The sequence below is a fragment of the Somniosus microcephalus genome, chromosome 19, assembly GCF_052327205.1.
Source record: "Somniosus microcephalus isolate GS21.2 chromosome 19, FLI_Smic_1.0, whole genome shotgun sequence".
In the NCBI taxonomy this organism is placed as follows: domain Eukaryota; kingdom Metazoa; phylum Chordata; class Chondrichthyes; order Squaliformes; family Somniosidae; genus Somniosus; species Somniosus microcephalus.
Genome location: NC_141005.1, coordinates 43,759,501 through 43,780,772, shown reverse-complemented (window position 1 = coordinate 43,780,772; position 21,272 = coordinate 43,759,501).

The following is a 21,272-nucleotide window of genomic DNA, read 5'->3' as shown; positions in this document are numbered from 1 at the left end:
ACACACAAGGGTAGGCACTTGGGTGTTTTCACCAATGTTCATGTAAAGTTTCTGTTGATGTGTTGCCAAATACTGAAATCTTTATTTTCCACACTTTGCCTTCTTGGACAGATTTGTGTGCACCTTTGGAAGTGGCTTAGTGAGTTGTAGTGAATGGTGAAACATAAAGATACCTCCTGTAATGGTGATGAGTGTGAAAGGAATGGCTTGGGTATTGCAGGGATGCTTTATGGTGTTGGTGTGGGGTGGTGACAACCTGGCGCATCATGTGGCAACCAGGATTTACAGTGTCAAGTGAAGTAAATCTGGCCATGGTGAGGTCATACCTGGCCTCCTGGGCAGCAATATTCTCGGGTACTGATGCCCTGTATCCTGTCCAGCATCAGGTGATTGCAGAGACGGTTGGTGTTGTTGGTGCTGCTGGTGTGCCTGGTGATGTTGGTGTTGGGGCTGATCATGGTGGGATTCTGAGGACCAAGGTGAGATTTTTTGAAGGACACCAATGTTGCTGGAATAGATGGCAGCTGAAGTTGAGATGACAGAAGCAATCTGTCAATGGTGAGATATGTTGTTCCAAGGAGGTGACAGTGGATCGAGAGTTTACTCTAAACACCTCCAACCTGCATAAAGCTGAAAAGTGTATTCCAAATCCTGAAGGCTCCAGCTTCTAACATTGAAAAGTGAACAGCTGTGAAATGGTAGCTTTTTTCCACTTTTGCAGCTGTCACCTGTTCAGAGCAATGGAGAGTCATTGAAAACCTGACCTACTTACCTAACCTGATCCCCAATTGCTGTGAAACTTGTGAAAAAGCTGTAAAAATGGTAAGTACATGGTAAAATGCTGTTTAAGTACCTTTTAACAAGCTCTTAACTATGCCAATTGCCTCCCCCGCCGCTTGGTGTTGGGTCTGTAAAGTGCAGACAGACCCGGCACTTGGGAAACTGACATGGAAGCGGGTTGACAGCAGGATTCCAACCCGATGTCAATCTTTTCTATTTTGACAGCAGACCCGCCTCCAAAGCCCCCTCTGAGCGCTGGCAAAATTCCGGCCTATGGGACTGGCACACTATGGGATGATGGGACTGACACACTATGGGACTGGCACACTATGGGATGATGGGACTGACACACTATGGGACTGGCACACTATGGGATGATGGGACTGACACACTATGGGACTGGCACAATATTGGACTGACACACTATAGGACTGGCACACTATGGAACACTATTGTGTGCCAGTCCCATTATGTGGCAGTCCTATAGTGTGCCAGTCCTACAGTGTGCCAGTCCTACAGTGTGCCAGGCCCCACAAAGAAACCTTGGTTCTCCCATGCCCTGGAGTTTCCCTTCACCCCCAATGTGGATTCCCTTTCTGGAGCCCACTTGGCCACTTAACCTGTGTCGGGGCCCGTTCCTGTGGTCCATGGTGGCAACCTCTGAGCCGCACCATTTTAAAGGCCAGGCAGCCACTTCCCGGCCCTTTTGGTTAGAAAGTTGGAAAGCGACATAATTTAATGAGGCCAAGCCATTAAAATCATCCGAGCTTCCCTGTTGCCACTCCCGGAGGCCGCACAGTTCACTTTGCTGCGTTCCTGCCCAGGAATAAAAATAGATCTCACAGGAACAAAATGTAAGGAGTTGGATGCTATAGTGCAAAGGAGGTTTCGCCTCAGCCCCAAATAAGTCTACCACCTCCGTTGCACCTCTTCCAACAAAGCATCTAAACTGGTATCATTGAAGGGAGCAATTCTACTTATGATCCATTTCTGACCTTCCATAGTTGCTCTTCAAAGCAGCCTAAACAAATCACTCGGCTTAAATGGAACAGTGGCCCTTTAAGCGCTGTTTCCCGGCCAGTTGAAGGAAGCGGGTCTGATGATATCATTTGATGATGTGTCATCAGCCAGTTTCCTTAAAGAGACCATGTGTAAATTTATTTTAAAAGTTGTGCTGTCAGTGTTCTTTAGCATGAGGTGCTGCAAACACTGACAAGCACTGCACAGAGGTGCACGGCTGCACCCAGGCTCTCCCATCATTCCCTCCATATGCTTATGGAGGGATATGGAGGGAGTCACAGCGCACAGGGAGGTTCTCTCCCCTTCCAATGGGCAGGAGAGACCTCCCCAGGAGACCAACGCAGCCTGGTTGCACATTGCACAGGAGGACACAAGCAGGGATGTCGTCAGGAGGACCAGGCTGCAGTGGTGCAAACCTTTCAATGATCTCAGTGGCTCACAAAATGTTAGTACAAAGCCACACTCAACCTCATCCTGCTGTACCACTCATCACATCCCCATCACTCTGCCTTCCCTACCCTACTCCTGCACATCATTACTCACACCAACTTATCTTGCACCTCCACCCATCCCTCCCTATCTACATTATCACATCCCCATCTCACTAGCCACCCCTCACACTCACCCTCATCCTAGTGCAATCATACCAACTAACAACACACAAGGGTAGGCACTTGGGTGTTTTCACCAATGTTCATGTAAAGTTTCTGTTAATATGGTGTCAAACATTGGAACCTTTATTTTGAACACTTTGCGTTCTTGGACAGATTTGTGTGCACCTTTAGAAGTGGCTTAGTGAGTTGCAGTGAATGGTGAGACATAAAGATACCCCCCCCCCACCCCCGCAATGGTGATGAGTGTGAAAAGAATGGCTTGGGCATTGTAGGGATGCTTTATAGTGTTGGTGTGGGGTGGTGCCAACTTGCCGCATCATTTGGCAGCTAGGGTGTACAGCGGCAAGTGAAGTAAATCTAGCCATGGTGAGGCCATCCCTGGCCTCCTGGGCAGCAATGTGGTCAGGTCCTGTGCAGCATCAGTTGATTACAGAGAATGTTGGTAGTGTTATTGGTGCTGCTGGTGTGCCTGGTGCTGCTGATGTTGGGGCTGATCGTGGTGGGATTCTGAGGACCAAGGTGAGATAGTTTCAAGGGCACCGATGCTGATAGAATACATGGCAGGTGAACGTGAGATGACAGAAGGAATCTGTCAATAGTGAGAGAGGTTGTTCCAATGAGGTGACACTGGATAGAGAGTTTGCTCCAAACACTTGCAACCTGCATAAAGCTCAGTCTGTCTTCCAAATGCAGTAAGCAACAGCTTCTGAGCTTGGAAAGTGAACAGCTGTGAGATGGGAGCTTTTATAGCACATTTGCAGCTGTCAAATAATGAGATGATTCCATGGCAGTTCAACTCCCGCCCTGTTTTCCTGACGTGATTCCCCAAGCAGCATGGACCCAATGGGCGACCTGGTAAACTCTGAAGGTGAGCTGAAAATAGTTCTTAATGCTCTGTTAACAAGGTCATAATGACCTTAATTGCCTTCCTCGCCACTGCATGTCGGTTCTGCTCAGCCCTGACAGACCTGACCTTTGGGAAAGGTGTGTGCTGGTGGGTTCACAGCGGGGTCCCGACCCGCTGTCAAAAAAATGTTCCCACCTGACCCACCACCGATCATGCCCGCTGATACCCCATAAAATTCCCCCCTTGGATTCTAATGAAGGCTCATGTTGTGGTTTGGGTTTGGATAGAATCAAACGACACAGAATCCATTAACAAAAAAAAACTCATGGTTTCTTTTGTAAACTACAATTATATTTTGACAAATATCAAACTATGTATCACAGAAGATACCAGTTCAATTAATCCTCTGATAAGGTGTTGTTGTATTGGCAATACTTCAGACACCTTTGGTCATTCAGCCTGTTCTTCTAAACTGGTAAGTCGTATGCGTGCAAAATGAAATCAAACAATGACAACTTGCAATTATATAGTGCCTTTAATATAGAAAAACGTTCCAAGGCGCTTCACAGAGCCATTATCAGACAAAGGATTGATAACGAGCCAAAGAAGGAGTTATTAGAAAGGTTAACCAAAATCTTGGTGAAAGTGATGGATTTTAAGGAGGGGAAGCTGGAGAGGCAGAGAGGAAGCTGGAGAGGCAGAGATATTTAAGGAGGCAATGGCAGAGTGTAGGGACTAGACGGCTGAAGGCTGAAGGCACAGTTGCCAACGGTGGGGAGAAATGAGGGACCACGCAAAATAAGTTAGAGTTGGAGGATCTCTCAGTTTGGGTGGGGAGTGGGGGGGTGGGGTGGAGGTTGTAGGACTGGAGGAGGTTACAGAAATAGGGAGGGGCAAGGCCATGAAGTTATTTAAGCTTGAAGATAAACAGTGTGACGTAAGAAAACTACTAGGCACTTGGTCTAAGCGTTAAACAAAGCTTTAATCAACTGTTTTACAACATGGAGGTCTAGTTGTGTCCTTCACGAGTTCCTGTTAAGAATGTCCCTGCGCAAGCTGGGCCCGTGCCCGAGTATTTATACTCTCCCTGGACAGCGCCACCCGCAGGCCGCTCAGCATCACTTCACAAGTCTTTCTTTCATGAGTGGCCGATTCATGTCACAATGTAAGTTGGAAGTGTTAGGGGGCCAATGTAGGTCAGCAAGGACATGAATGAGTGAATGGGACTTGCTGCAAAATATTTTGGCTTGGTGACCAAGGAGGAGGGGGAAGCAGCAGAGATCGCTCAACGGATGGTCTAATCTTAGTGACAAAGGAGTCCATGAGTTTCTTGTATTTGTTGTTGGAGGTGAGGGTGGAGGGGGGGCTGGGTGGACAGGGGTTTAAGAAGACAGTTTGTAGTGGAGAAAAAAAATGGACGTTATCTTTGCTCTCCAGGCTGATCTGGAGTAGTGAGTGGCTTTGGCTAAACCAGTTTTGTGCCAGATACACTCGAGTCTATGCCCCTTGGATTTAAGGGAGCAAAGATGGGGGTCATATGAGGGAGAATGACTAAGATCAAGAGAGTAGCTGGGGACAAGGGCATCAAAGGTGGAGGAGAGGGAATCAACAGCTGCAGGACTATTGTGGTGAACAGAGGGCCGAAGGATCAGCAGTTGGCAGCTGTTGAAGATTCAGAATTGACTGAATTGGTCTTATAGTAGATCTGCATCATCTGTGAGCTTTTGTATCATTCTCATGAGATATTGGTATTGAAAACTTTCATTAGCAGCCAGCAACAAAAAAAATCCCATCCCACGTTCATACAAATGGCGGACACTGGCAACTTTCAGGGCCGTCTTCTGAAAGTTGGGAAGGAGGGATAGTCTGGCTACACGCCTCTCTGTGATTGATGTGAAGGAGGCTCAAATATCAGTTGACATGAGGCAGGCTGGGGAGGAACCATTCTGTGTGTTACTTTTTGAAATAAGTTGTTGATCATTGGAACTACATGTACTACTTCATGTAGAGCCAATATCTGAGGAGCTGTGAAACTCACCCACAGTGAACAGCCAGTGAGGAGGGGAGGTGACTACATTGTGGTGCTGGATCGATTAAATCCTTCCCAGTCATTTTATTCCCATTCCTCACTGACATAACGTGGAAAGAAACAAGAGGAAAGGGTAGAAAAAAGGCAAAAGAACTTTACCACCTTCCCCACCACTACCAGAAAAAATGATCTCTCAAGGATTGTCATAGGGCTCGATTTTGCCAGGCCCGAGGAGGCAGGATTGGAGGCATGTGAGTTGTTAAAATCACTAAAAATCGAGGGCGGGCCCCATCCTGCCTCCATCCCACCTCCGAGCAATTTTCCCAAATGCGTGTTTGCTGACCCCCTTTCCATCCCACCTCCAAGAGGCGGGATAGGCCCTTAAGGCCCTTAACAACTACTTAATTGCCTCTATAATCCCATTTTGAAAGGCCTTTCCGATTTTTAGACATTCCCCCCATCCTACATGCCTCCTCTGGAACATGCCACGTAATCCTGGTGGCCTCACAATTGGATTGCTTGCTCACAGCTGCAGCTCCACCATTACAAAAGAGTTTTCATCAATGATCATTTGCAGGTGGCAGAACTTTGTTGTTTCAGGCCTGGGGGATCTTTTAGCAGGCATACTCAGTGTTGTGGAAGTTTTGAGCCTGACACCTATCTCTAGTGTGACCTGCTGGGAAACCCCTCTCCCCACCTTCACTGAGTGCTTCCTCAACTGAGGCATATACCAGAAGCATGGCGACCATTGAATTCCTTTTCTCCTGGACATCAGATTTGGATGCAGACCAGCTGCGGCAGCAGCAGAACCATGAGCAACAGCAGCACCAACAGCAGCAGCAACAACAGGAGCGCCAAGCTGCTGCTCACCCGCCTGAAGCTGCACAGGCCAGAAGGCGCCAGCGCGCGACAACATTGCTGCCCGGGATGCAAAGGACGCACTCATCCTGGCCAGATTTGCTTAGCCTGCACAATCAAACACTTTAGTCTCGCTCCTTCTTACCAGAGCATCGACAATGGACAACAACCTACGGAATCCTATCACTCTGACCACCATTCTGACAATCGCAAGGCGCCCTAAGCCCTCAATGTGAAAGTCCCATTTGCGAAATGACACAGGCCACAACTTCAACAGTTTGCCATCAACACACTTTATAATACAATCACAATGATGGCTGGTCCAAAAACAAAACAACACAGCACCCACCAAGTGACTACCCTTGTGACTACTTGTGCTTTATCTTCCTCTTACGCATGCTCCTACATGGTGCTTCCCCTGTGGCTTCAGCAGATGTGGAGGCCCCTTGCTCACTCTCTTGCTGCTCCTGTCTCGACGCCTTTGGCAGGCATCCTTTGGGGTGGCGAACCTGTGCGGGCTCGCCAACAGTCTGCTGCTCCTGCAGCTGTGCAGGGGCTGAGATGCCCATCTCAGTTGGGTGAGGACTCTGGTGGGGCTCTGACCGAGGGCTTTGCAGTGGCATGGTCATGTGAGCGCTTGGAGAGGAGCCCCCACTTCCTTGTTCTCTGCCACCAACATCCCTCTCATGGGTCAGCCCCACTTCAGAGCTAGCAAGTGGCTTGACAGCAGCTTGCTGCACTGCAGGGGGGCCATGAGGACCCGTTACTACACTGGAAGTCCTACTCCAGACAACTTGCATGAAGGTCTGGTTTGTTTGCTCAATAGCTGACCATCGCTCCTCAAGAGATGTAATTCTATTCTGAACAATTACCATGTTTTCAATACCCTGGCAACTAAGCTCCTCCATGGACGAAGCCATCTTCTCCTCTACCGTAGCTGTCCTTACCTTGGAGGTAGCCATCCTTTCCACGTAGTTTGCCATCCTTTCCGCGGTGATGCATTCATGCGCCAATACCTCCACAAAGGCTCTGCTCATGTTCACGATGGTCTCCTCCATTCGTTCCACATTCGCAGCGACCCTGGAGACAAAACCTGCCAGAGACTCCTGCACCTGTTCCTAGAGTTCCAGCACTGCTCTCCTTCTGGATGGACCCAGAGGCACAGGGTCGACATGCAGCTGAGCCAAGCTGGCAGAGTCCTGCGGCCTCCGACAAGGACTCTCCACTGCTGTCCCTGTCTCCGCCATCTGTTGATGCTCACTTGTGAGCTGTGATACACCAGGTGACAACACTACTCTATGCCGCGAAGGTCCCACTGATGTGTGAGTGTCTGTGCTGGTGCTGGGTGCGCTGAATTCTGCTGACGCTGCGCCCTCAGAGGTTGCAGCTTCCTCTGAGGAGTCTGGACGCTCAGGTTGTTTCTCCTGGACAGTGGGGATGGGGGCTTTTCATGGTGCTGTGGGGGAGTAAAGGAAAGAGTTAGAGATGTAAGGCCAAAGTTACATGCACATTGAATATTGCAGATGATCATAAGTCAATCTGTTTGAGCATCAGAATCATTATCAGCGACTCATGCAATGTCAATGAGAGAGATTCCAAACTATTCTGTCACCAGCTTGCTGTGATGCGCCCGTCTGTCCATCCCCCACTTGGATATCCTCCTTGATCCAGAGCTGCCTCCTCCCAGGGGGTGAGCTGGGCTACTGAGGGTGGCCCTCCTACTGTCATGGCTCTTTCCCTCTTATTGTGGCCTCCCTTGTCCTGCAATGAGGGAGACAAGTGGAGTTTGAGTGAGAATGAAGGAGTGAGTGTAGAGAATCCATAGCATAGATGCTTAGAAGGATACAAAGGACCCTCCCTGTGTGTTGAAAGTTGTTGCTGTCATAGCATCACAATGATAGGGATTGTGAGGGCTGCATGGTCGAATAGTTTAGTGAATATGACCATAGAGAGTGAGGGAATGGGTAAGGGTGCAGGGATGCAAGTGTCAAGTGGCATGTGGAGGAAGAGGTTGGCAAAGCAGAATGCTGGTGAGGAGAGGCGATGGGGATCAGATTGAGGGTGATGGGAAAGTCATACTCACTTTTCTTGTGCAGAGAAGGTCATGAAACCTCTTCCTGCACTGCAGCCAGGTTCTGTGGCTCAGCAAAATAGAGTTGACCTCCTGGGCCCCTTGTAGCCACACCGCTTTTTTCTGCTGGGGTGGCTTTTTTCTCCCTGAGGAAGGGAACAGCACCTCCTTATTACAGCTGGTTCCGTGCACCAGAGCTTGGAGGGATGGCTCATCAAATCGAGGAGCTCACTTTTGCTTGATCGTTGACATTTTCCACAGTTCAACTCCTTCATGTAAATTGCAGAGCCTTTGCAGTCTCCAGAAGAATCAAGGTTGCTTGCAGGCCTTAAATCTAACAGCATTCATGACATCATCGGAGGCGATTTTCTGTGTGGAAAGACTCATTGGGCCAGTGGTTCCCACACGCAGGAAATCAATTGCTCAATTAGGGGAAAATCCCACTTTTTCAACACATCACTTAGGAGTCGGGGTCCTGACACGATTTCCACCTGACACGCCCCAGCCCGCCCACACTGACAAAATCCAGCCCAACGTGTCTCCACTTCCACCACTTCCATCGGCAGCGAATTCCAGGTCATCACCACTCGCTGCGTAAAAAGGTTATTCCTCACGTCCCTGTAGTGTATGTACCTTTAAGGGGAGAACTACTTTTTACAGCTCCTGTATACTGTAGTACCGGCAGTGACCACACCAGTATATAAACCCTGAGTAGGGATCTGTACACTTAGTTTTAGAGTAACCCTCATCCAGTAAACACCTGTTGATTGTTCCCTGCAGTCTCTTGTCTAGTTATTGAAGGACACACAACATCAAGATACACGGATCTAACATTGGCGACGAGAAGATTCAAACCTACCTGCAACTCTGCATCACCTCCCAGGGATTCGTAACTGGAGAAAAGTGAAAGAAGAAGGCCGAGTCTAGAAGCACGGGCGTCGACCATCCAGCGGAGACTTGAGCATCGCAGGGGAGGCTGTTGAGAGTTGGGCTTGGTTCTCCAGTGACGGTGGTCCAGCGAAACGGGCTGGCAACAGGTACGGCGCAGACCCTTCCCGGACAGCGGTGGCTAGAGCCGACCGACGGCACAGAAAAAGGCCGAGCAGCGTCGACGGGAGAAGAGAGAGGGTAGAGCGCACAGGGCGCAGCTGGTGTTCAGGACCGAGTGGCGTCGACGGGAGAAGAGAGAGGGTAGAGCGCACAGGGCACAGCCGGTGTTCAGGACCGAGCGGCGTCAATGAGAGAGAGCAGAGCGTAGCCGGTGTTCAAGGGCCGAGCAGCATCAACGAGAGAGAGAGGCGCGCAGGAAAACGCGCAGAGCGCAGTTGGTGTTCAAGGGCCGAGCAGCGTCAGCGGGGAAGAAAGGAAAATGCGCAGAGCGCAGCCGGTGTTCAAGGGCCAAGCAGCATCAGCGGGGAAGAAAGGAAAGCGCTGGAGACGCCATTTTGAGCCGCAGCGGAGAAGAAGGGAGAGCGCGGGAGACACCATTTTGAGCCGCCGTGGAGAAGAAGGGGGAGCGTGGGAAAACGCCATTTTGAGCCACAGCGGAGAAGAAGGGAGAGCGTGGGAAAATGCCATTTTGAGCCAGTCTAACCACACCCAGGGATGCCGAAGATTGGCAGTGTCACAGCGTTCGACAATGAAGTCGAAGATTGGACGACATATGTCGAACGCATAGAAGTGTACTGCAAGGCGAATGAAGTGCCAGATGAGAGGAAAGTGCTGGTATTGTTGAATTCAATGGGTGCAAAAACATATGGCTTACTGCGAAACCTAGTAACCCCAGAGAAGCCAGTGGAAAAGGATTTTGAAAACATAGTGCCAATCCTACAGGACCACTTAAACCCCACACCGCTGCTGATAGCAGAAAGATTTAAGTTTCACAAAAGGAACCAGCATAAAGATGAAAGTAATGCTGAGTATTTAACAGAACTGCGCAAGCTATCGAAACACTGCCAGTTTGGAACGGGCCTAGCAGATATTTTAAGGGACAAGTTTGTGTGTGGGCTTCAAAGTGAAGGAACCCAGAAACAGCTTCCATCAGAAAAGGATCTTACGCTGGACAAGGCTCTCAGCATGGCAGTATCACACGAAGCAGCCGCACGGGGCGCTGCAGAGATACAACGGAGACCGCAAGAATATGGCACAAATGAAATGTCATACGGAACAGTGAAGTGCTATTGCTGCGGCAGAACAACACACGACCATAATGATTGCTGGTTCAAGGACAAAGTGTGCAGACAGTGTGGAAAAGTAGGACACATAGCAAGAGTCTGCAGGTCGGGAAAGAAAACCAGCAGCAAGAAATCTCGACAGGAGAAGTACAAGAAGGTACATAAGGTGGCGGAGAGTAGTTCAGATGAACAGAAAAGTGATACAGACTCCGGAAGCAAGGAGCTGGGTTGTCTGAAACTACATAAGGTGATCAAAACGGAGGATCACCAAACTATCTGGGTCACGCTCAAGATAGACAGAGTCCAAGTGAAAATGGAATTGGACACAGGATCAGCCCTAACAGTCATAAACCGAAGGGACTACAAGCGGCTATTCTCACATATACCCTTGAGAGATACAGAGATTGTCTTGAAGACGTACACGGGGCAAAAAGTCTACCCCAAAGGAAAAATAAGGGTGAACGTTATATATAACGGCAAGGAAACACCAAAAATGGACCTATATGTATTGCCAGATGGAGGACCACCACTACTAGGACGTGAATGGATCCGGAAGATACAGCTAGATTGGCATTCCATACAAGCACTGACTGTAGATGCCAAAAAGGATGATGACTTCACACCTGGACGACTGTCAAAAATGCTAACTGACGCACAAGAAGTGTTCCAGGAGGGACTCGGAACACTAAAAGGCATAACAGCGACGATCAAAATAGAGGAAAATGCAAGCCCAATGTTTTTTAAGGCCAGACCGGTGCCTTATGCGATCCACCCAGCCGTCGAAGCAGAGCTGGAAGGTTTGGAACATTCAGGAGTACTGTCCAAAGTGGACTGGAGCGAGTGGGCTACACCCATCGTTCCTGTAATGAAGAGGTCGTTGAGTAATACGCCTGGGGAACCAAAGAAGGTTTGCATCTGTGGGGACTTTAAGGTGACAGTGAACCCAGTCCTTCACACGGTACAATATCCGCTTCCGTGGATTGAAGATATTTTCGCCTTGCTATCTGGAGGGAAACGCTTCACTAAGATTGATCTGGCCCAGGCGTACCTGCAAATGGAGGTAGAAGAAGCCTCGAAACAGTACCTCACGATCAACACTCATAAAGGTCTCTACCAATACAACCGGCTGGTGTTCGGGGTAGCATCAGCTCCGGCTATTTGGCAAAGGGCAATGGATCAAGTCCCGCAAGGGATTCCGGGTACCCAGTGTTATTTGGACGACATCCTGGTCACGGGCGAAAATGACAGTGATCACCTCGCCAACCTGGAGCAGGTGCTCACTAGATTGAAGGAATATGGGCTCCGAGCTAATCGCCACAAATGCGAGTTTTTCCAGAAGCAGATCTCGTATTGTGGCCACGTTATTGATGAAGAGGGGTTACATAAGTCCCCTGAAAAGATTGAGGCAGTAGTCAAGGCTCCAGCACCGGAAAATGTGTCACAACTGAGGTCGCTCCTCGGGCTGGTGAACTACTACCATAAGTTCTTGCCAAATTTGTCTACAGTACTACACCCACTGAACACCCTACTGCAAACGGGGGTACCATGGAAGTGGAATGACGAACGTAAACGAGCTTTCCAGAACTGCAAAGAATTTATCACGTCAAAAGAGGTGTTGGCTCATTTCAAGCCAGCACTGCCAATTCGGTTGGCGTGTGATGCATCACCCTATGGCATTGGAGCGGTGCTGTCGCACAAATTCCCGGACAGCTCAGAGAGGCCAGTAGCCTTTGCGTCTCGGTCACTAACCTCAGCCAAGCGTAACTACACCCAGATTGACAGGGAGGCCCTCAGCCTAGTCTGGGGAGTGAAAAAGTTCAACCACTATCTGCACGGGCAGAAGTTCACCTTGCTGACTGACCACCAACCACTTGTCTCCATCTTTAATCCAAAGAAGGGCGTTCCGGTGATGACTGCACAACGGCTACAAAGATGGTCCCTTTTTCTAGGGGCGAACCAATATGCAATCGAATATAAGGGCATGAAACAGCATGGAAATGCTGATGGGCTATCACGCCTGCCACTGCCTACTGCGGAGGAAGCACCAGCAGTGGACCCTGTCGAAATATTTTATTCGACTATAATTGAACGCTTGCCAGTAACTAACGCTGATATAGAGAAGGAGACCCGAAATGACCCGACACTGTCTCGGGTATATGACTTGACGGTGAAGGGATGGCCAACACATGGCGACTCACTGTTGCCAGCATTCTCATCCAGAAGAGAACAGCTGTCAGTATGCCAGGGGACCTTGATGTGTGGATCCCGAGTGGTAATTCCACCCAAGTTAAGGGAGAGACTGCTCAATGAGCTTCACGAAAGCCATCTGGGAGGGGTGAAAATGAAAAGCCTTGCTAGGGCTTATGTGTGGTGGCCAGGGATCGATCAGCAAATTGAGGACCTGACAAAGAGCTGCTCAGGATGCCAGAAGGTCCAAAATGCACCACCACATGCCCCTCTACACCCATGGGAGTGGCCCTCATCTCCATGGCAACGGGTGCATATTGATTTTGCTGGTCCATTCATGGACTCAATGTTTTTAATAGCCGTGGATGTGCACTCGAAATGGCCTGAGGTGATCAAAATGTCGTCCACCACCACAGAGAAAACCATTGCAGTCCTACGGAACATATTTGCCAGGAACGGCTTGCCAGAGCAGATTTGCTCTGATAACGGACCACAGTTTGTGTCCGAAGAGTTTCAAAGATTCATGAAAAGGAATAGGGTAAGGCATTACACATCCGCCCCGTATCATCCAGCCACAAATGGATTGGCTGAGAGGTTCGTACAAACCTTTAAGAAGGCAATAAAGGCTATGTACAATGACAACATTCCACTGCAGCATAAGGTGGACAATTTCCTGTTAGCCTACAGAAATGCGACACATGCAGTCACCAACCAGACCCCGGCCATGATGTTCTTTAACCGAAGGTTGAGATCTCGTCTGGATTTGCTCAGACCAAATGTACCAAGAGATGTTGAGAATAAGCAATTCTAGCACATCAATGAGAAGCCGACAAGGAGCTTCAATGTAGGGCAACCAGTCTTGGCCCGCGACTACTGAACAGAGAAATGGCAACCAGGAACGATATGCACACGGCAGGGGCCACTAATGTACACAGTAGATGTTGGGGAGAACATTGTGAGACGCCATGTCGACCAGATCCTAGAGTCACAGGAACGAGTCAACCCCATGTCTCGCGTACCTGGTGATGAACCCGACATACAGGTAGCATCTACCCCAGAAACAGTAGCATCGGAAGCTGATGAACCAACCGACGACAGGGGGCCAGATTGCCTCCGCACCAAGAGCAAGACACTCAGGAAAGGCGCTATCCAGGAAGGATCAGGAAGCCGCCCCAAAGACTGAATTTATAAATGGACTATTTTCAGTTGATGTTGCATGTTAAAAGTGTTAATTGTAATTAGTTGATATTTAATTGTTAAATGAATGTTATGGTACTGTTAATCTAAAAGGGGAGGAATTGTAGTGTATGTACCTTTAAGGGGAGAACTACTTTTTACAGCTCCTGTATACTGTAGTACCGGCAGTGACCACCCCTCTATATAAACCCTGAGTAGGGATCTGTATAATTAGTTTTAGAGTAACCCTCATCCAGTAAACACCTGTTGATTGTTCCCTGCAGTCTCTTGTCTAGTTATTGAAGGACACACAACATCAAGATACACGGATCTAACAGTCCCCCCTGTATCTCTTGCCCAAAAGCCTAAATCTGTGCCCCCCTAGTCCTTGTACCATCAACTAGTGGGAACAGCCTATCCAAAAGCATCATAATCTTGTACACCTCTACCAAATCACCCCTCAACCTCCTTTGCTCTAATGAAAACAAATCCAGCTTCTCTAACCTGTCCTTGTAGCTAAGATCCCCCATCCCTGGAACCATTCTGGTAAATCTCCTCTGCACCCTCTCAAGGGCCTTTAAATCCTTCCTAAAGTGTGGTGACCAGAACCGAACGCAATACTCCAGTTGTGGCCTAACCAGCACTTTATAAAGGTTCAGCATAACTTCTCTACTTTTGTACTCAATACCTCTATTTATGAAGCCCAAGATCCCATATGCTTTGTTAACCACTCTCTCAATATATCCTGCCACCTTCAGGGACCTATGCACATTATCTCCCAGGTCCTTCTGTCCCTGCACACACTTTAAAACTCTGCCATTAAGTGTATATTGCCTCTCCTTGTTCCTTCTGCCAAAATGCATCACCTCACACTTCTCTGTATTAAATTCAATCTGCCACTTGTCTGCCCATTCTGCTAGCCTTTCTATGTCCTTTTTGCAGTCAATTGGTATCATCATCACTGTTTGCCATGCCCCCAAGTTTGGTGTCATCGGCAAATTTAGAAATTCTACTCTGTATTCCAATATTTAGGTCATTTATATATATCAAAAAAAGCAGTGGCCCCAGCACTTACCCTTGGGGAACACCACTGTCTACCATCCTCCGGTCTGAAAAACAGCCATTTACCACAACTCGCTGTTTTCTGTCCTTAAGTCAATTCCTGATCCAAGCTGCCACTGACCCACCTGAGTCTCAATTTTGTTAACCAGTCTTCTATGTGGTACATTGTCAAACACCTTCCGAAAATCTATGTAGACAACATCCATTGCATTCCTTTCATCAATCCTCTCTGTTACTTCATCAAAAAATTCAATTAGATTAGTCAAACATGATCTGCCTTTTACAAATCCGTGTTGGCTCTCTACTTAATTAGCTTAAACCTCTCCAAGTGCCCGTTAATATTTTCCTTGATTATTGTTTCTAAAATTTTACCCACCACTGATGTTAAACTGACCGGCCTGTAGTTACTAGGATTGTCCTTACACCCTTTCTTGAACAATGGTGTCACATTTTCCACTTTCCAATCCTCAGGCACCTCCCCCACATCTAGGGAAGATTGGAAAATTATGGCAAGCCCTTCTGCTATCTCCTCCCCTAATTCCCTTAGCAACCTGGGATGCAAGCTATCTGGACCAGGTGACTTGTCCACTCTAAGCATACCCTGCCTTTCTAGTACATCCTGTCTATCAATTTTCACCCCTTCCATTGCTTCTACCTTTTCCACTTCTACCGATATTTTGTTAGCATTCACCTCCTTAATAAACACCGATACAAAGTACTCATTGAGTATTCTAGTCTTGCCCTGTGCCTCTAAGCATATATCACCTTCTTTGTCTCTAATAGGCCCCACCCCGCCTCTTACTACCTGCTTACTGTTTTTGGGTTCCCTTTTATGTTAACTGCCATTCTACTCTCATATTCTCTCTTTGCGAATCTTATTTTCATCTTCACATCCCCTCTCAACTTATTGTATTTGGTCTGGTTCTCCTTTGAAAAATTCACCTGACATGCATCATACACCCTCTTTTTTTGTTTCATCATCTTCTCTATCTCCCTCATCATCCAAGGAGCCCCTGCTTTGGTTCCCTTACCCTTCCCTCTTGTTGGAATGTACCTAGCCTGTCCTTGGAACATCTCCTCTTTAAAGATTACCCATTGTTCTGTTACATAAGAACATAAGAAATAGGAGTAGGAATAGGCCACGTGGCCCCTCGAGCATGCTCCACCATTCAATAAGATCATGGCTGATCTTTGGCTCAAAGCCACTTCCCTGCCTGCTCCCCATAACCCTTCACTCCCTTATCTTGTAGAAACCTGTCTATCTCCACCTTAAATGTATTTAATGACCCAGCCTCCATGGCTCTCTGGGGCAGAGAATTCCACAGATTTATGACTCTCTGAGAGAAGAAATTCCTCCTCATCACAGTTTGAAAAGGGCGACCCTTTACTCTGAAACTATGCCCCCGAGTTCTAGATTTCCCCATGAGGGAAAACATCCTCTCTGTATCTACCTTGTCGAGCCCCCTCAGTATCTTACATGTTTCAATAAGATCACCTCTCATTCTTCTAAATTCCAATGAGTATAGGCCCAACCTGCTCAACCTTTCTTCATAAGTCAACCCCCTCATCTCAGGTATCAACCGTGTGAATCGTCTCTGAACAGCCTCCAATGCAAGTATATCCTTCCTTAAATAAGGAGACCAAAACTGTACACAGTACTCAAGGTGTGGTCTCACCAATACTCTGTACAGTTGTAGCAGGATGGTGGCATAGTGGTTAGCACTGTTGCCTCACAGCGTCAGAGACCCGGGTTCAAATCCGGCCTCGGGTGACTGTCTGTGTGGAGTTTGCACATTCTCCCCGTGTTTGCGTGGGTTTGCTCTGGTTTCCTCCCCCAGTCCAAAGATGTGCAGGTTAGATTGATTGGCTATGATAAATTGACCCTTAGTGTTAGGGGGATTAAATACGTGGGGTTACTGGGATATGTGTTGGTGTAGGGGTTATGGGGATCGGGTGGAATATGTGTAGGTGCAGGCTCAATGGGCCGAAATGGCCTCTATCTGCACTGTGGTGATTCTGTGACTTCCCTGCTTTTATACTTCAACCCCCTTGCAATAAAGGCCAACATTCCATTTGCCATTTTGATTACTTGCTGTACCTGCATGCTAACTTTTTGTGTTTCATGCACAAGGACCCCCAGGCCCCTCTGAACTGTAGCATTTTGTAATCTCTCTCCGTTTAAATAATAATTTGCGTTTTTATTCTTCTTGCCAAAGTGGATAACCTCGCACTTTCCCACATTACACTCACTTAACCTGTCTATATCCCTTTGCAGATTCTTTGAGTCCTCTGCACAACTTGCTTTCCCACCCATCTTTGTATCATCTGCAAACTTGACTACATTACACTCCATCCCTTCATCCAAGTCATTAATGTAGATTGTAAATAGTTGAGGCCCCAGCACCGATCCCTGTGGCACCCCACTAGTTACCGTTTGCCAACCGGAAAATGACCCATTTATCCCTACTCTCTGCTTTCTGTTAGTTAGCCAACTCTCAATCCATGCTAATATATTACCCCCAACTCCATGAGCTCCTATCTTATGCAGTAACCTTTTATGTGGCACTTTATCGAATGCCTTCTGGAAATCCAAATACACCACATTCACTGGCTCACCTTTGTCCACCCTGCTCATTACATCCTCAAAGAACTCCAGCAAATTTGTTAAACATGATTTCCCTTTCATAAAACCATGCTGACTCTGCTTGACTTCATTATGATTTTCCAAATGCCCTGCTATTGCTTCCTTAATGAAGGACTCCAGCATTTTCCCAATGACAGACGTTAGGCTAACTGGTCTATAGTTTCCTGCTTTCTGTCTCCCTCCTTTCTTAAATAGGGGTGTTACATTTGTGGTTTTGCAATCCGCTGGGACCTCTCCAGAGTCCAGGGAGTTTTCGTACATTGCAACCAATGCATCCACTATCTCTACAGCCACTTATTTTAAGACCTTGGGATGCAGGCCATCTGGCCCAGGGGACCTGTCATCTTTTAGTCCCATTATTTTACCAAGTACTTTTTCCTTAGTGATAGTGATTGTCTTTAGTTCCCCCTCCCTGTGGCCCCTTGATTGTCCATTATTGGGATGTTGTTAGTGTCTTCTACCGTGAAGACAGATACAAAATATTTGTTCAGCATCTCTGCCATTTCCCCGTTCCCCATTATTAATTCCCCATTCTCATCCTCTAAGGGACCAATGTTTACTTTAGCTACTCTCTTCCTTTTAATATACCTGTAGAAGCTCTTGCTTTCTGTTTTAATATTTCTTGCCAGTTTACTCTCATAATTCATCTTCTCTCTCTTTATTTTTTTTTCATCCTTTGCAGGTTTTAAAAAAATTTCCAATCCTCTGGCCTCCCACCAATCTTGGCAACATTGTATGCCTTTGTTTTCAATTTGATACCATCCTTTACTTCCTTAGTTAGCCTTCTCTTAAAGGCTGCCTTCTCTTAAAATCTTACTTTCTCACTGGAATATATTTTTGTTGAGAGTTATAAAATATCTCCTTAAATGTCCACCAGTGCACTTCAACTGTCTTATCTTTTCATTTATCTTTCCAGTCCACTTTAGCCAGTTCTGCCCTCATGCCATTGTAATTGCCTTTGTTTAAGATCAGGACACTGGTTTGAGATACAACTTTCTCACCCTCCAACTGAATTTGAAATTGAACCATGTTATGATCACTCTTTCCCAGAGGATCCTTTGCTATAAGAACATAAGAACATGAGAAATAGGAGCAGGAGTAGGCCATACGGCCCCTCGGACCTGCTCCGCCATTCAATAGGATCATGGCTGATCCGAATCTAGACTCACATCCACTTCCCTGCCCTCTCCCCGTAACCCCTAATTCCCTTATCTGCTAGGAAAATGTCTATCTCCATTTTAAATTTATTTAATGTTGCAGCTTCCACAGCTCTCTGGGGTAGCAAATTCCATAGATTTACTACCCTCTGAGTGAAGAAGTTTCTCCTCATCTCAGTTTTGAAAGGGCAGCCCCTTATTCTAAGATTATGCCCCCTAGTTCTAATCTCTCCCATCAGTGGAAACATCCTCACCGCATCCACCCGATCAAGCCCCCTCACAATCTTATTTGTTTCGATAAGATCGCCTCTCATTCTTCTGAACTCCAATGAGTAGAGTCCCAACCTACTCAACCTTTCCTCATACGTCAACCCCCTCATCTCTGGAATCAACTGAGTGAACCTTCTCTGAACCGCCTCGAGAGCAAGTATATCTTTTCTTAAATATGGAAACCAAAACTGCACGCAGTATTCCAGGTGTGGCCTCACCAACACCCTGTATAACTGCAGCAAGGCTTCCCTGTTTTTATACTCCATCCCCCTTGCAATAAAACCCAAAATTCCATTGGCCTTCCTGATCACCTGCTGCACCTGCATACTAACTTTTTGTGTTTCATGCACCAGGACCCCCAGATCCCTTTGTACTGTAGCACTTTGCAGTTTCTCTCCATTTAGATAATAACTTGCTCTTTGATTTTTTCTGCCAAAGTGCATAACCTCACACTTTCCAACATTATATTGCATCTGCCAAATCTCTGCCCACTCACTTAGCCTGTCTATGTCCTTTTGCAGGTTTTTTATGTCCTCCTCACTCACTGCTTTCCCTCCCATCTTTGTATCGTCGGCAAACTTGGATATGTTGCACTCGATCCCTTCCTCCAAATTGTTAATATAGATTGTAAAGAGTTGGGGTCCCAGCACTGACCCCTGCGGAACACCACTAGTTACTGATTGCCAGCCCGAGAACGAACCATTTATCCCAACTCTTTGTTTTCTGTTAGATAGCCAATCTTCCACCCATGCCAGTATATTACCCCCAATCTCATGATTTTTTATCTTGATCAGTAATCTTTTGTGTGGAACCTTGTCAAATGCCTTTTGGAAGTCCAAATACACTACATCCACTGGTTCCCCTTTATCCACCCTGTATGTTACATCCTCAAAGAATTCGAGCAAATTTGTCAAACATGACTTCCCCTTCGTAAAACCATGCTGACTCTGTCCTATTAAACTATGTTTATCCAAATGCTCTGTAACTGTTTCCTTAATAATGGACTCCAATATTTTGCCAACCACAGATGTTAGGCTAACTGGTCTATAGTTTCCAGCTTTTTGTCTACTTCCCTTCTTAAATAAGGGTGTTACATTAGCAGTTTTCCAATCTGCCGGGACCTTTCCTGAGTCCAGGGAGTTCTGGAAAATGATCACCAATGCATCCACAATCCCTACCGCCACTTCTCTCAAGACCCTAGGATGTAGGCCATCAGGTTCGGGGGATTTATCCGCCTTAAGTCCCATTATTTTACTGAGTACCATCTCCTTAGTGATTTTAATCGTGTTTAGCTCCTCCCCCCCCCCCCCCCCCATTGCCCCCTGTTTGTCCAGTGTTGGGATATTTTTAGTGTCCTCTACTGTAAAGACTGATACAAAATATTTGTTCAGCGTCTTTGCCATCTCCATGTTCCCCACCACTAATTTCCCAGTCCCATCCTCTAAGGGACCAACGTTCACTTTAGCCACCCTTTTTCTTTTTATATAGCTGTAGAAACTCTTGCTATCTGTTTTTATATTTTTTGCTAGTTTGCTTTCATAATCTATCTTCCCTTTCTTAATTAATCTTTTAGTTATTCTTTGCTGGCTTTTAAATGCTTCCCAATCTTCTATCCTCCCACTAGATTTGGCTAATTTATATGCCCTTGTTTTCAGTCGAATACTATCCTTTATTACTTTACTAAGCCACGGATGGCTGTCTTTTCTTTTACTCCCATTTTTCCTCAGTGGAATATATTTATCTTGAAAGATGTGAAATATCTCCTTGATCATTTATTAATTCTGTCTCATTACACAGTACCAGATCCAAGATACTGTTCTAGGAAACCATCCCGGATACACTCCATGAACTCCTCCCCAAGGCTACCAAGGCCAATTTGATTTGTCCAATTAATATGGAGATTAAAATCACCCATGATTGTTACCGTACCTTTTTTACAGGCCTCCATTATTTGTTGATTTATATTCTGTCCAACAGTATTGCTACTGTTCGGGGGCCTGTAGACTACGCCCACCAGAGGCTTTTTCCCCTTATTATTTTTTATCTCCACCCAAACCAATTCTACATCTTGATCTTCTGAGCCAATATCACTTTTCACCACTGCACTGATCCCATCCTTTACCAACAAAGCCACCCCACCTCCCTTTCCTTTCTGTCTATCCTTCCGAATTGTCAAATACCCTGGAATAATCAGTTCCCAGCCCTGGTCACCTTGCAACCACGTCTCTGTAATGGCGATCAGATCATACCCATTTGTATCTATTTGTGCCGTCAACTCATCTATCTTGTTACGAATGCTGCATGCATTCAGATATAGAGCTTTTAACTTTAACAGTTTTTCCTGTCAGTCTTTGGTTCCATTTTACCCTGGCTAGATCCTTTC